General features: G+C 34.5%; 1 protein-coding gene across 1 annotated transcript in view; it reads left to right on the top strand.

The window, feature by feature from the left end:
* The first annotated feature begins 10 nt into the window (after nt 1-10).
* Nucleotides 11-16,005, top strand: part of LOC100750170 (glycogen-binding subunit 76A) — an 84,291-nt gene continuing 68,296 nt past the window's right edge. The window contains exon 1 of the mRNA XM_012390879.3: nt 11-284. The gene's annotated coding sequence lies outside the window, so the exon portion shown is untranslated. The remainder of the gene's footprint in view (nt 285-16,005) is intronic.

The following is a 16,005-nucleotide window of genomic DNA, read 5'->3' on the forward strand; positions in this document are numbered from 1 at the left end:
GCCCGTCCTCGTCATTTTTACGCCGGACGCACGCACGGCCACGCGCGCGGTTCGATCGTCCGCTCTGCTTGCTTCCCGTTAAGACGCAGATCCCGGCCGTTCTCCGCGTTTCTCCACCGTCACGTTCTCCAGTAACGCGAGACAAACAGTGTGCTTTCACCCCCGTGAACGCTGCTACTTCCGCCGAAGCATACCGGTGCTGTCAGCCGTGTCCTCGCGAGTGCATTTCGCTAAACGGCCCTCTGGAAGGGGCACCAGTGAAAGGATCGCCTGGCGGAAAGTCGGTGAGTGCCGCGCGAACCAGCACGCGTTCGCTTCCACGCTTCTTCCTGTTCACTCACCCTCCGCGACATCGTGTACCTGCGCAATAGGTTTAAAGGGCCTCATAGGGAACGCTTCAGGAAATTATCTGGATTTTTTTTGTATGATTTAATAAACGATTTATAGGAAGTGATAGAGCATTAGTGAATTGACACAAGTGACGACGTTGCTGGTTATAGAGTTTTGTTATACAAGTTTTTTGCGATTATTGCAGCACAGTGCTGTTGAATAGAAATTGTAAGAAATCGTCAAACTCGTATGGAAATTTAGCGAATGATAATGTCAGCGAACTGACAAGTGATACGTTGCTACGTATGTTACACGATATTCTCTAAATCTGTAGAATACAAATTGTAGCTGATTCTCAACATTGTATAGTAACGTAAGAAATGAATAGCATTTTAACGAACTGATAAGTGACGCGTTGTTGGTTATGGAGCTTTATTACGCGGTATTTTATAAGTACAGCGATACGATTTTTACCATACAAATTGTAGAAAATCGACAACTTTGTACAGCAAGTTATTAAACGATAATGTTAATAAATTGACAAATATCGTGTTATTGTTTGTAGACTTTTGTCGCACGAGTAATTCGTATAATTTTTACTATTTCAAACGAGATAATTAACTGGATCGTAAGTTTGTAAAATTTATTTGTTGAGCTTGACTTGGTTTAGTAACAAGCTCGCAACTATTGTGCAAAAATATTAAGCACATGCGATTTGTAAAGTTTTTTTGTATAATATTAGTTTAATTAGGTGAATCAATTTTTTTTATTGCGTTAGAGAGGAATTCGTCGAGATGAAGCGGCGATAGTGACAAAGCAGGTGCTAATGTTTATGACATTGGTAACAGTTATATTTGCAATGTTGTTCAACATTTTAACTTTCAGTTATATTTTTGAATAAAATGAAAGTTATACGTTGTTATAGTTGTTAACATGAAATAAGCGAAAAGTCCGACTGTTTTACATCTATGTCTTACAATTGAATATGTATGCTCTATATTTGTATTTCCGTGATAACATACAATCGACGATTTTGTTTTCTCTTAACCGATGGTGTTCACTGTTTCTGTTTTGATTACTGCTAGGGTACTTGATAGAAGTAGGTGTCAGATTGTTTTCAAAGGGAAGCCTAACTGTAACGAAGATATACATGTATATACTTGTTTTGATGATTGTGCTTAATTTTGTCAAGGGGAATGTCAAGTGTCTGTGTTGATTGACATTGAAGCAGATAAGCAATCCTTCGTTTGCATTGTACGAAGTAACTGTTAGGGCATACAAAATTGTCTAATTTATTCTTCGATTATTTAAAAATGAAGTGTCCAACATCTTATTTATAATGTTGTTTCTATGACGCGTAATACAAATATACCAACAATACAAACTGATCATCCATGATTGTTACGCGATATTTTTACATATTTAATAAATAATATTTTTACAAATTCTACGTGAATTTATATCTTAGTACAAATCTCGTTCTTCTATCTAATAGACGATTCTAAAAATATTATCGATCTATTTAAATATTTGTCTTCGTCCCACATGTGTCTCAAATATATGTCACGTCGTGTTTTTACAGGAGAACAATTATAAATAGTACTGTGAGAAGCACGCTCGTGATCAAATCTATGTATAAATTCGCGTGTATTATTATTTCGATATTACGCAATAATCATTCTCGTGGCTCATCGTCGGTGATTACCTTCGAATTTTAATATCATCGATACCATATGTGCGGAAACATCGAACAAAATTTAATTACTGGATAAATATATACTTTTAAAGGGGATGAATCACGGATTGTTCATGTTTATCGCGAATATCGTAAATTACCCACATCTTTCCCCCTATCTGATCACCTTTGTATTCCAGTTCAAATTATTCTCCACATAATTATATTATTAACAATATATTTCTTGTAAAGAGTTGCATAAGAATGGACGAGTTTCAGTCGGCAGTCGGACAGACAACTTTCGATAACTTGTCTAATCGCTCGCCATTTGCGCTCAGATTTGCTGTCCTTTCCATCGTAAAAACTACTCGCTATTAAACTCCCTATTAAAATTCTCTTTAATATACGAGCGAAAAGTAAAAGTAATTGTCAGTTAATGTTAATTAGAAGCAGAAATTTTTAAAAACTTTGAAACCAACAAATCTTTGAAACCTCAAACAAATATTTGTCACTATTATAAACGTTTACGTTTGATGAGTAACAAAATGAATAACTTTGTAGTACCACGTGATCTGTGGATCATTTTCGTGTTTTGAATTATTTATCGAATATTAGGTCATCCCATAAGCAATGCCACCGTTCGTGTTTTTATGCAACGAGGAATTTCTATTTTCACGATGTAATTCTATCTCTTGTAATCCTTTATTTTTATAATACTTTAATGTAGTAGCAAATTCCATTATTCTAAACTCGAATTTCGAGAAAACCGCATTCCTTGCAAGATGACCCGATATTTTTCGATGAAACGTAAATATCATATTTTTCACAGATGGATATTTCGTTTCTTACATGCGAGTAATTGAGAATCGGTTTAAGGCACAGATACACGCATGCCTGTGCTTCTGATCCACTTTCCAATGCAATTGAAAGAAATCTAATAGATTGCTGCAGATTCGTATCGTGTTACGCACTCTTACAAGTGTGAACGCACGTATTGCGTTTCGATACAGGAGCTTTCTCAGATATCGAACAAATTAATGCAACTGATAGCAGGAAATGTTACGTAGCGTTCTTGTTCCGCCACGATTCGAGTCTCTTATCATCCACGATAAGATCTATGCAACATTGATCGTCTTGACGTCAATTCACAAATACAGCGAATTAAAGTGAATTAGAATATTCGACATTTTCAGTCGTTTCAATTGATCGATGTATTTATATATATGTAATTGAATCAATTTGAAGCCTGTATTTCGCAGCATTCGCTGGATTTTCATTAAGAACAGTTTCCAGTTATTTATTTCGTTTCTTTACTCGTGACAGATTTGATCTATTTATTTGTACATTTTCCATTCGTAAATTTAATTAAGATTATTACAATCGCTGTTTTATTTTTAGTCGTATAATTTAATTAATCAATTTTCTTTGTCTCACGATGACTAATTCAATTTTCAATATTAATTCACGTATTTGTCTCAAATATTCGCTTCCGCGTATAAAATATTATATTGCTTTCAAATATTTCAATTTCCATTATTTTTCCAAATTTACACGTTCAATCGCACTTTCTCAATTTTCAGAATAAAATATTTCGTAATAATTGGATATTTCACGAACTCTCGATGTTATATCCCCCAGTGAAAGGTCAGTGAAAAAAAACCGAATGAAATTTCTACAGCGAAAGATAGAGAAATTTTCTACGAAATCTCAAGAAATTTAACAGCGGCAAACATACGTAGGTTAACGTAATGAAAATCCAGAGAAGCACTTTTAGATAGCCGGCGATCGATTTGTTTGCGATCCAAGCGGAAACGCGGAGAATCAATCAATGCGTTCGCAGTCCAAGAATCCTCCCTCTACCAACTCGCCACTAACGCGTGTTCGTTCGTTATTCTTTGATGATGGTGCGGCACGTACTTGCTGCGTGTCAGTTTCTCGCATGTACATGCACTCCGATTGTTTAAATAACAGAAGATAGCATTGTTACCGCTATTCTCGGCTGTTCCGATTAACCATCGGGATTTTCCTAACTTACGAGATTGCCCCGCCTGTTGCAGATGTTCATGCGTGCTGTTGGTAGATCGATTATTGATAGAAATATGTATACTGTCTTTTTGGTTTTCTGTTTATTCCACGATACGTTTATTTGATATGCATAGCAGCAGTATCATAGAACGTTGTTGTGGAATACTTATCGTATCCTACACGCGCTAGAAGTTATATTAGTTAATCTTAATACACGTTTTTGTGTCATTTTTTATGAGCGATCACATTCGCTTGAAGTAGATGTGTGGAAATCGTGGCAAGTTGCGTGATTTTTATTTGTTGATAGTTCTAGTTATCGAGTTTAGTGTTATATATCGTATATTACATATGAAATAATTATGACACGTGCACATAATTTCAGTGTCGTATACAAATGCATATGCAGTTTCGCCAATGGTCCTCTGTCCTAGTGAAATTTCTTTTCAATAGGAATGTATTGAGCAGATTTACTAGTTTGGAAATTATCTTGTTTTCCTTTTCTAAAGGACGTGGATAGATTTTAAAATACAATTTTTTACGCACGTTTGTAATATTTACAGTGACGAGTATTATAGGAAGCTAGAAGGTAGTTTCGATAAAGTCACGATAAAGGGCAATTTTTATGTTAAAAATTATTTACAGTTTCGAATTTTCTGAAACTTATTTTCTATTATAAATCAGTGAATTATGTGGTTTGTATAAATTTAAGAGATTGAAAGTAAACTAATTAAATAATCGTAACAAAGTGATTGTGTAATACGTAAAATAATTTTGAATAATTATTGATATATACTAAACGTATTAGTCTTAGTCTAAGTAATTTTAAAATATCTGTTATACCATTAATGTCCTTTATTTGTTCTTTATTTCGCATAGTAAATACAAATATTTGATGCTTTCAGTGGAAAAGTCATTGTTCTCTATTAGAAATATTTACAGTTAGTCAGGTTTATCCTAAAGTCTCAAGGTTCCCTTACAAATACGTGAACCCCACGTGAACCTCGCGTGAACCTCGCGTGAACCTCTCTCGATAATCAGGAATTAACGAAGTTTTCTAGAGAATAACAGACTGGCTTCATGTTAAGACCCGTATAAGGTTCCTCGCGCGTGTTTTACAGAATGTTCGAAAAAGTGTAATTGATGTTCAGCCGCGAATGAGCGGCTAATTTACTTCAACGTCGGTGTGCATAATCTGACCATTCATTAAGTCTCTAACGAGAACCTCATAATAAAAGGGTTAACTTGATGAAGTTACGAACTTTCTCAAATACCGATTAAGCGTGAAAATGTTTCTTTTCACACTTATTTAAACGATCACTTGCTTTTCTCATTTAAGAATTTAAATTATGAAATAGAATTTTTCTAAACTTAAAATGAATTTAATAATAAGTTGCGCATCGTGTATAATCCTACAGTGAATATTAATAATAATTGCTCGGTGTAATTAATTAAATCCAAAAATGTAATGTAATAGGAAGAAAATTTACGAGCACGTTCGCATCTTCACATCGATTGAACATAAAATTACAAACATATATCGGTAATATTGGTTTCAACAGTAGTAATAGTATTAATAGCATCATTAGTGTCGTATAGCTTTAAGATTATTATGGTGGTCTTATCAATTACGGTATCGATCGAAGGAAAATTATGACGGTATTATTATCTGGTATTGGGTTTAACAGCTTCGGTGTTATTCATCTACATATAATAAGGATATAAATATACTGCAATATATTTTATTTTACCTGGTATATTATCTGGTATTGGGTTTAACAGCTTCGGTGTTATTCACCTACATATAATAAAGATATAAATATACTGCAATATATTTTATTTTACATATATCGATACATATACTATACCGAATTAAAATGAATATCGCAATAATTGTATTCTGCTAATAATATGCTTCAAACGTGATAAGGGAAAATCTGTTATTCGTTTCGATTGACAATATTCTGTGGAACATTCTGGACATTATTGATTTTCGTTGATAGAAAGTGGAGTCTTTTGTCTTGCTATCTGTGTATATATTTTTATCGACTCATTGGCGAATCTAATTGCCTTCATACACGTGACTAACGAAACTTTCTTACGTAATCTCGATTTGAAACAACAAATTTTCTTGCAATGCTTATCAATTGTAAATGTGTTTACTTCATTATCATTGATCGACGTAATTATCAGACAGTTGAAAAATTTTGCGCCAAATGCAACAACAAATTTATTGAAAAATGAATACAGATAGGGGACACGATAGCGTTAGCAATAATAATAATGATAATTTCTATTTGAAAACATGTACCTACATCATGCTGTCGTCTTTGATCGTAATGGTTACCAATTTGCAAATGTTACATTAAATAACATGAAATCGTTCGTTTGAGCGATTCTTTGGTTGCAATATCTATGTACATATAACGAAACGATATAAGAGTTGTGCGTGTACGTTGAATGATAAAAAAATAAAACGACCATTTAGGAACAGCTCATAGGCTCTGGAGTCCAAGAAACTAATTTCTGGAATTTTTGTCTGTTTGTACTCGCATCGCGTAAAAACTACTGAACGAATTTTGATGCCATTTTCTCTATTGTATAGTTTAGTGTCTGGGATATGTTTCATCTCGATTTGTTCCGTAAAAGCTGAGAAATAGCTTGGTATCTGAGTTGAACACGCTCCCATGTTTGGTCAAGCAATGGTCATTGTTTACGCCGTGTTTGTTCTAAAATCGAGTCTTTTCATAATTTAATATCTTTTGCCACGGAGAATAACCTAACTGTCAGTATAAAAAATATGTAAATAGTTTATTCATAAAAATTTATTTGTTCAAAAGTGGTTCTCTATATTAAATAGTCCAGGCGAACGAAATCATGGGCTAAAGATAGTTTGATATATAATATATAATCAAATTGCGGTATAATTTAGCATAAATTAAGGGTGAAACTATTAACAAACTAAATTATTTCGCGTGATTATCGCATAGTCGCATCGGAACTATATACACAATGTACAAAAATTGTAATTAGTATGCGTATATTTATGCATTCATGGGAAACACGAATATATAAAAATACATAAAATATTCACAGTATAGTAGTCTATATAATATTTAACGAATGAATATCATCTCCTGTTAGACTCCATTCCTTTGATTGTATCGAAAAGAAGCATAAATTTGCATAAGTCTGCGCAGTGTAATTACGATCAATGTACTGAGAAGCGCACTATATGATCGCTAAAAAAAATTTAATCGAAAATTACCCATAATTTAAAGTACAAAGTTATTAAATACGAGTAATGGGAAAAAAGATAATTAAATACTCATCTGTAGAAACTTACGATAATTGGAATCTGAGGGAGCGTTTCTCAACCAGCCAATTATCTCCGCGTAACAATCTTATTAAATCACACTACCGTCCCTCCAATAAAATATACACCTATGACTCTTGCACTTTTGCAATTTTACGTCGTCAATTTGCAAAATAGAAAAATCCGCTGCCGTACCTACAAATGACACAGTAGGTGTGACACGTATACGGATGACCGGTTGCAATTTATTTTCGCCAACAGGTATCCAATTTCTTGGCAGGTCTCCGTCCGAAGGCCAAGAGTTTAGCCGACATATAGCAGCAACGCGGTGTATCGCAATCAAGAATAAAATTTGCCCGTATCTCGCTAGTCTGGCCGGCCACGACCTACGACCAGGTGTATAAGGGTCGCCGGTGGAATCCCTCATAGGCGTCTAGGTTGTCGACGCGGTAAAAAGGAGCGAGCATAGTCTTTGATGTTAGCGGCCGAGTCGCCGAGGTTGGGCTCCATTTCGACCTTTGATCCCCTCCTGCGTGAGTTCACGCTCGTGTTCGCGGGGCTAAGCTTGGCGGAGGTGGCGCGAACGACGACCTCGATTCGACGTCACGTAGTTTCGATTGATCGTGTCAGCCTTTCGTCGACCTTTAAATCGTGATTCGTCACGTGGACGCGTCAGGTAGACCCTTGTGGAAGCAGGACGCAATTTGTTGGGTTCCCAGTCGCGGTTTTACTTCACGCGAATCAGAAAACAGGCCGACCGAGTCCTGTCGATTGCTTTGACCTTCAAAGACGGAGAGAGAACTGCATGACGGGAAGCGTCGAATCGTCGCAATCGATTTCATACCACTGTTATTCGTAAGATCGTCGGAGACCTTCCTTCTTCCTTCTCGTTGGTAATGGGTGTCTTCCAAGTTGTCACGCGGAGATTCAGGTTAGCGAGAGGGGTATTTACGGATCATCAAGTTTGTAAAACGGCCGGCGATTTTCAAGTCGTAAGTGCTACGCGAGAAAGCGTAGCTGAAGTAAGTAAGAAATTACAGTCCTTGGTCACTGGATTAGAACTGAAAACTTTCAGTATTCTTTGCGGTTTTTTTCTTAATAAGCTCGAGGAGCGTGAGCGAATTCTATTAAATCGTTACGGTATACGTTATACACGTACGTTAACGAAAGTATTTGGACACTTAGGAAAATTGATGTAGGTACACGTAATATTATGTGTATTATACGAAACATTTTGAAATTTCACTGGCATTTGAAAGCAGTCTAAAAATATATATAAATTTCAAGATATTTTGTGGAAGTTAAGACATATAACGCACACGTAACAATACACATGATATATTTGCAAAAGGTTTCTATAAGTGTTCGAATACTTTCACGAGCTACTGTACATGTGTACGGTATGTGTTTTTTCTCGTTTGCTTTTATTACATCACAGTGTTTAATTATATTCCCTCCATTATGCACCGCATAATATTTTTTTGAATTCTTTATATCCTCGTTTTTTTGATAAGAATCCCGAATTTTAATGTAGCGATCGAGAATGCATACGAAGATGATTGGACCAGATTCCGAACATTCCCAATGGCATTCACATCGAGTGAATTATCTGACATGATATAGTATTATATGTATTTATATGCATAGTAATAAATCAAACAAATGAAATAATATATCATATATGATCGTCTACGCATATAGCGATAGTTCAGACAATCAAGGACAATTTTCAGTTGATGTGTTGTAGTATGTATTTCTATAATGTATTGTAGTTAGAAAAGAGAATTTTCTGAGGAATCTCTTTGAATAAATTCTCGCTCCATTAGTAGATAGTTTTGTCGTTTGGAAGTATTTTGACATTTCCGTCGGGAATTTATTCAGCTGAGAGTTATAAGAGAGCATCAGAATGGATTATGCTGAATGCATAAGGCGTATATGTATAGTTAGTTGATTAATAGCAGTCATATGTTTGGAAGTTTTCATCATCTGTCGTCAGTCTGTTGACGAACTTTGGAGATACGTACGAGATTGATGGAAGCTCGTTAATTATTTTATATGTTAATCTTGATGCAAATGATGAAGCACCGATGAGAATGTTATATCATTTTGAATGGTCGATATGGATTTTCATTCCTGTCTTTCACGAGCAACTACGTATTTCTCTCTTTCTTATTCGTACAATTACAGACTTGTGCAGTGAGTATCAATCAAAATTTAACGAATGATTTGTGTTCAATAAAAATTGTACTTACCATAAATGATAACGTCAATCGATTTTTCCTGTAATCATATAATATATTAAAGGAATAATTTATCAAAATTTGCAACAATCAAATCCTTTGGTTGAACTTTGATTCACATTTTTAGCAATGTTTCTAAATAAAGTATTTTCCTATTCAACCTATTCAAACTTGTATCGATTGTGAAATCATTAGAAATATTTTCAAACGTTAGTATAGTCGATTCTGTAAATGCGAGAATTAAATGAATTCTCTTGTTTATCTCTCGTAATGCAGTTATACATGCCAAGTATACATCGCCTTTCCGTCGATTATTTCTGTTATTCTGTTTTATTCGATGGGTGTGATTACGTCAGCGAAAGTCACCTTGAACCAGAGGGTTGCGTTCGATCCAACTGCTCTGGGTGGATTTTAGTTCCTGAAAGTCACCACGAGGCGTAAGCTCCTCCCACGATTCTCCATGTGGTAGTTCCACTCGGTTTCGTGTGTACGATTTGGAAAGGTCATCGTGAAGAGGTCGTTCTCCTTCGTACGGATTAGTTCTTCACCAGAAAAGTAATAGGAAAAGAACGGCTCAGGATTTAACGGCACCCAGATTTCGTTTATCGTACCTAGCTCGTATAACGTTGTGTAGCTTCTCTGATCGTAAAATCTCGTGAAATAACGTTCCGTTGTCGATGCCTTCGTTCTTTTTATTTATTTTAAGAGAAATCTAAGCGTTCCTTAATTTTGTGGTTACAAGCATTTTTTTATGTTATCCGAGAGTAAACTGAATTTTGTGTTTATGCATCGGTTAAAATTTAGGTTGTGAAAACATTTAGATAATTACCGTGGAAATAATATTTAGATAAGATTGGTGAAAATATTTGAATAATTGTGGAAATTTCTGGAGATTTTTTGACATTGTTTGACAACGTTTGTGAATATTCGTATATGGTGTCAACTGTAAAATATTAAAACCTGAATGATAATCGAAATTTAAACGGTCAAAGAACGCAGTCTTTCGATATAACAACTACCTCAAATAAATTTAGGCCTGTAACTGACCTGCAATACTAGATTTCTAGCGGCTCGTTCACGCCAGAAAATTCTTAGGAAAGACTTCGTCATTGCCAAGATGCACTAGATTTACAGAATCTACAAAAACAGATGTTTCAAAGTTGAACCTTAAATTTTGAGATCCTCTAGATTTCCAAATTTTCAAACAGATTTCTACTAAATTCTAATATCAGAAAAACTTCATCGGTACCAGCCTTATAACAGCATAGAGAAAGACTGCGGCTATTTTTACAAGACACGTACCTATACACGTACTGAATCATAGCCTGTTAATATCTCTTCTTGCTGAAAATGTTTTTATCGTATTGCGGAGAATCGTTACGTGCTTTCTAACGCTCTCTAACAAATTGATAAGCGTGTCTACTGACCTAGAGGAGTAATAGTAATTACGCAGAAAGCTTTTAATTACCGCTATACTAATTCAGAGGCAGTACTTAATTAGCCCTTGAGCGGCCGAGCAAGCGGAAAAACAAGTGCATAACGCAAAGCATAAGTAAATAGACGACACGATGCATTGACCGCGTGCCAATTTCATCCGCGCGCCGTTTTATTTTAGCCGCATTTGTCTCTACGCTAGCCTTTTTCTTTCTTCTCAATTTTTCAGTCAAGACCTTGTTATACGATAAATTATTAATTAATGATATTGGTAAATTGTCGAGTTGGAAGATTTAGCTTATAGATATTTTTATATTTTTACAACATTTTGTAATTTTCTGTTAAATAGGGTAATGAAATAATATATAATTTACAAAATTTACTCGTGCAATTTCATTCGTTTCATTACTAAACCTGTCGTTGTCGTGAAAGGGTATTTATTAATATTGGTAACTTGTAACACGTGACATATAAAATTCCACTGATGATGTTAGTTGAACTGTGCAAGAAGCTAGCTTGCCTTTTTTCCCTCGGTCGAACTTTTGTTTTAGGACGCGTCGATGCTCGTAGCAATGTGACGATCGACCTTTTGCCGTCTCCAGAAATAGATATCGGCGTGAAAGCCAGGCAGAGAGGTGGTCAAAGACACTATGTTCCCGATCCGGCTCGGTTTTTCAGCGAGTTTCGATGAAAATCGAAGGTCAATAAGACGATTACGTTGATTAGATCGTGCACATTATAAAGTAATATGTGAGACACTCGTCTTTTTCCTTTTATTTGAAATTACGCTCGTATAGGTTATTATATAAACGTTATTCTCACGTGTGAGGGAGAAAGAGAGAGAGAGAGAGAGAGAGAGAGAGACGTTAAATTTTAATTTCTTATTGGATAAGTATTACGGCTTGTTAATGGATCACTCATAATTGTTAATTAATTACTACTTTACAATTAAAAATAAATTCATAGTTATTAAATAATTAACTGCGAATATTTATGCAAATGCCATACTCTTACGAATACAACTAAAAGAGTAGAACGTAGACGGAAGTAGTTCATCTGTTATAATTATTACGAGTACTGTAATAATTATAATTATAATAGATGTCTCATATATTTTTGCAAATGTATTTAAGCATATTAATATTTGTTTAATGTATTTTACCATTATATATTGTGTATTGTTGATATAGCATCAACAATAGCGTTCAATGCATTTGTACAAAATTCTTAAAGTTCTCATATGTACATAAAAATGTATAGTTTATTTATTATTTAGATCATAATTCATTCATCATAGCTAGCATCATCAACAGTCATTAAATAGTTTACTGCTGACTATAGTAAAGTAAATATTGTCGTAATACTCAACTTCTGTTTTATTACTCTTACTCATTTCGTGATATACGCCAATTAAAATGATCGCAAGTGTACAAACTTTACAATGAGCCGTAAGTTTAAAAAGAAATTGTACAAATTTTATTTTTATTTTTAGAATAACTTTCCTGATATAAAATTTGCGAGGACTCTTGCAAATTTATGAAAATCTGGTACCTTGAGGTACTTTTCGTACTTTCAGTTGATGAGTAATAGTTTCACAAACAAAGTTAAAATTTCTGATGTATTATGTACGCGTATATGTATGTTCTAAGAGTTGAAAATATACAGTACATGATTAATGCAGTGATCTATTTATAAACTTTCTAGTGTGCACGCACTTTTAGCCTTTTTTTTAGCGCGATGAATATTTAATTTTAAAACATTATAAAAATGTTACATTTTTCAGGAAAATTCAAACTTCCACTTTCAGAGATACTTAAATAATTATATTACATGATGTGAAACAAAATTAGAAAAGTATTGCAATTTTCGAAGTTGTTTAAAAATTTGCAATTTATTCCATTAGTCATAATATATAATCACAAATATAACGATATATATCGTATATATATCATAATTTTCAATGTAGCATTTTTTGCGTAAATGTAGATTTATGCGTGCAATAAATTTAACGGACAATGCGCATAGCTGCAATGTTATCATAAAATTTATTTATAATTTATGATTCAGGTGCTTTACAGTAAATCGTTTATGACTGATGAGTGTATTATACTTCGTTTAACATATAATGCTTGGAAAACCATAAACTCAGCGTGTGAATGTTTTAACAATTATCGTTGTAATAGCGACCAGTTAAAAAAATATTCCTTATAGCGAAATTAAGCGATTCGTTCTTTGAACAATGACTAACATACATATATGTAAAAGCATACTAGTTATCGTCGTATTATTACTTCCTTCATTGACAAAATTGAATTTACATATTCTTTCGCTCATAACTAGCTAAATATACCTACAAAGTATTTCCCTAGAATTTTTAGAATTTATTCATCCTAATAATCTACTTAACGACGTATACGTACATAAATGAGATCAATTCATGGTAAAAATAGAATTCTAAATCAAGAAAACTATTTTCACAATGAAAGAGTGTTATTATACATTTTATTCACGAATAGAAGTAACTACAAAATACAATACAATATGTATTATAGAAATATGTGGTGCAAAAAAGCATGTAATACAATATGCAGTACAGTTCTCAATTTATTTATAAACTCGTATATATAGAATCGCATCGTGTAATTATATAGAATCGTCCCATATTAAATTCTTTCTTAAATCTTAACATACGAAATTCTTTACAATTTATTTCATCCTAAAGTTTAATAAGAGTAACAGAAACCAGAACTCTTAAAATATACCATGCATTTCTCACGCGTGTTACAGAAAACTGAGGCAACAATTCACAAAGGAACAAAATCAAACAATCGATTATTCTTTTAACCATACTGTAAAAATCCAATTGTTAGCCAACGGTTGCTTTTTCACAGTAATTTATTTTCTTCGCGCCGAACCGGCCTCGAACGAAGGTTCCCTACTGTACTTGATACTTGCAGCCATGAAAAATCGTGACAAGTAGACTCAACATACAGGTTCAGGTATTTTATATCTTTCGCCATGAATCTCACCCCCATGGTCAATTATCGACGGTCGATGGTACTCGCAAGATGCCAGTAATTAATCGTTCCATCCAGTTGCGCCAATTAAGCCAAACGGCTTGGTATCTTTCACTTAAGTTTTCCTCGCGGCTCAGCAGATCGTCGACGAGTTAATTTTTTGTTATTTATGGTAGCTGGTAATCCTCATAAGTAATGCCAATTACAAGGGCGCTTTCTGTGTTTTCCCCTTGACATTCGCCTGATCAAGGGTTGAGAGTAATATCGCGTGCAAGCACGATGTTTCACTCACGCGCTTGCACACATGTGTACACACAGCATACGCGTTATGCAGAGTGCAATGACTTCTGCTTACGCTCGGCCCTTTCGATGGTCACATGCGAAATTAACGTTCCACTTCACGTGTCTACTTCGTCGAAATTTTCCCATTTCGTTTCGAGTAATTTTTGGTGAAATTATCAGTCGTTTGATGTTTGGCATCGAGGATTTTGCACGTGAACGTGACGTTTCTTTGACATGGTAAGAACTAAAGTTCGGAAGTGCTTGATTTAATTGGTGTAACAATATTGAGTTTGCGTTGATATGATTAGGTCACGTTGTGTTGTAAGTAATTGTTTAGCGAGTTGTTATCAAAATATTATATAGATTTTGTAATGTGTGACTGTTGGGGTGCAGATATAGATTATATTTTTCTCTGTGCATTTGTCTTTATTTTTAACAATCGAGGGCGTTTTACAAATTTTCATGAAGACTTCTACATGTAAAATAATTGGCGATTTATGTAAATTCAGACTCGTGTTACTTGTGATAAGCTTTTAAATTTATTTTAGAGCTGATTCTTTTTGCTTGCACGAGGTAATACTTGAAGCGATAAATTCCAAAGAGAAATATTAAAGCAAAACTTATTCTCAGATATTCCTAACATTATTATCTACAAAATTATACGTGCCTTTTACATTTCTCGTACAAATCACTTTTTTACGTTTTCACGTCGTTTGAAATATTTTTATATCGGATCGCAATCGTCCCGACGTTAGATTAACATTCCATGCCTTTGTTAGAATAACCGTAACAATTGGTTCTCATAGAATCATCCGATATACTTTGCTTTAACTTCGAATCGTGCGAGATGATCACGTTACGTGTGTATTCAGCTATTAATCGTTCAATCGATTGTTAACGGCTTCAGTCTGCCTGTGATACTATTAGGACTACAATTAAATCACTCACGTGTCAATCAGTGGCAATGACTATACGTGATGGATGCGCACGATATTCGTGATTTTACCGCAGATTAACCATCTACGTTCTACGATCCTTTGTTATCTTTCAAGTAAGAAACAGTTGAATCTCCAACACTTATCCTCTACAGCTTCTTAAGAGCATCTTACTATAATCCTATCGTTTCTTCTTTCAATCCTATCTATGGTTCATATGTTCATATCATCAATGAACATTTGCAACATCTACCAACGTCATTACGAATCACATTTCCAAAAGTTGAATTACCTTAAATTTATAAGTTTCTCTCAATGCTATTATTCAACACCTGTTGATACAACGAATAACCGACTCTTTAAATACTTTGGTAATCTCTGACCTTAGTTTCCTGGATCCTGATCTTAGCGATTTTGTACCTTCCATGTACATCTTTAGATTCGTTTCAAATACCAATATAATCACGATAGTCACACGGTACTAACGAAATTTCAAAATCTTTAGTATGACACGTAATAATGTATCGACAAATATTTTCACGCGCCATTGTATGTCACACAAGGTCAGAAAGTTTCGTTAGAAAAAGCTTCCTCTTGCTTCCGATTCGTTTGTTGCGACGTTTCGAACGTATTGTTAGAAGAAACGAAGGCGGTGAATACGGCCCTGATACACGCGTACGGAGCAAGTACATTACCGGACGTTTATTTTCACAGGAGATACAGAGGTCCCTCGAAGTCGGTGAGGTTGAAATAC

Source organism: Bombus impatiens, unplaced genomic scaffold (assembly GCF_000188095.3).
Source record: "Bombus impatiens unplaced genomic scaffold, BIMP_2.2 scf_0899, whole genome shotgun sequence".
NCBI classification, from domain to species: domain Eukaryota; kingdom Metazoa; phylum Arthropoda; class Insecta; order Hymenoptera; family Apidae; genus Bombus; species Bombus impatiens.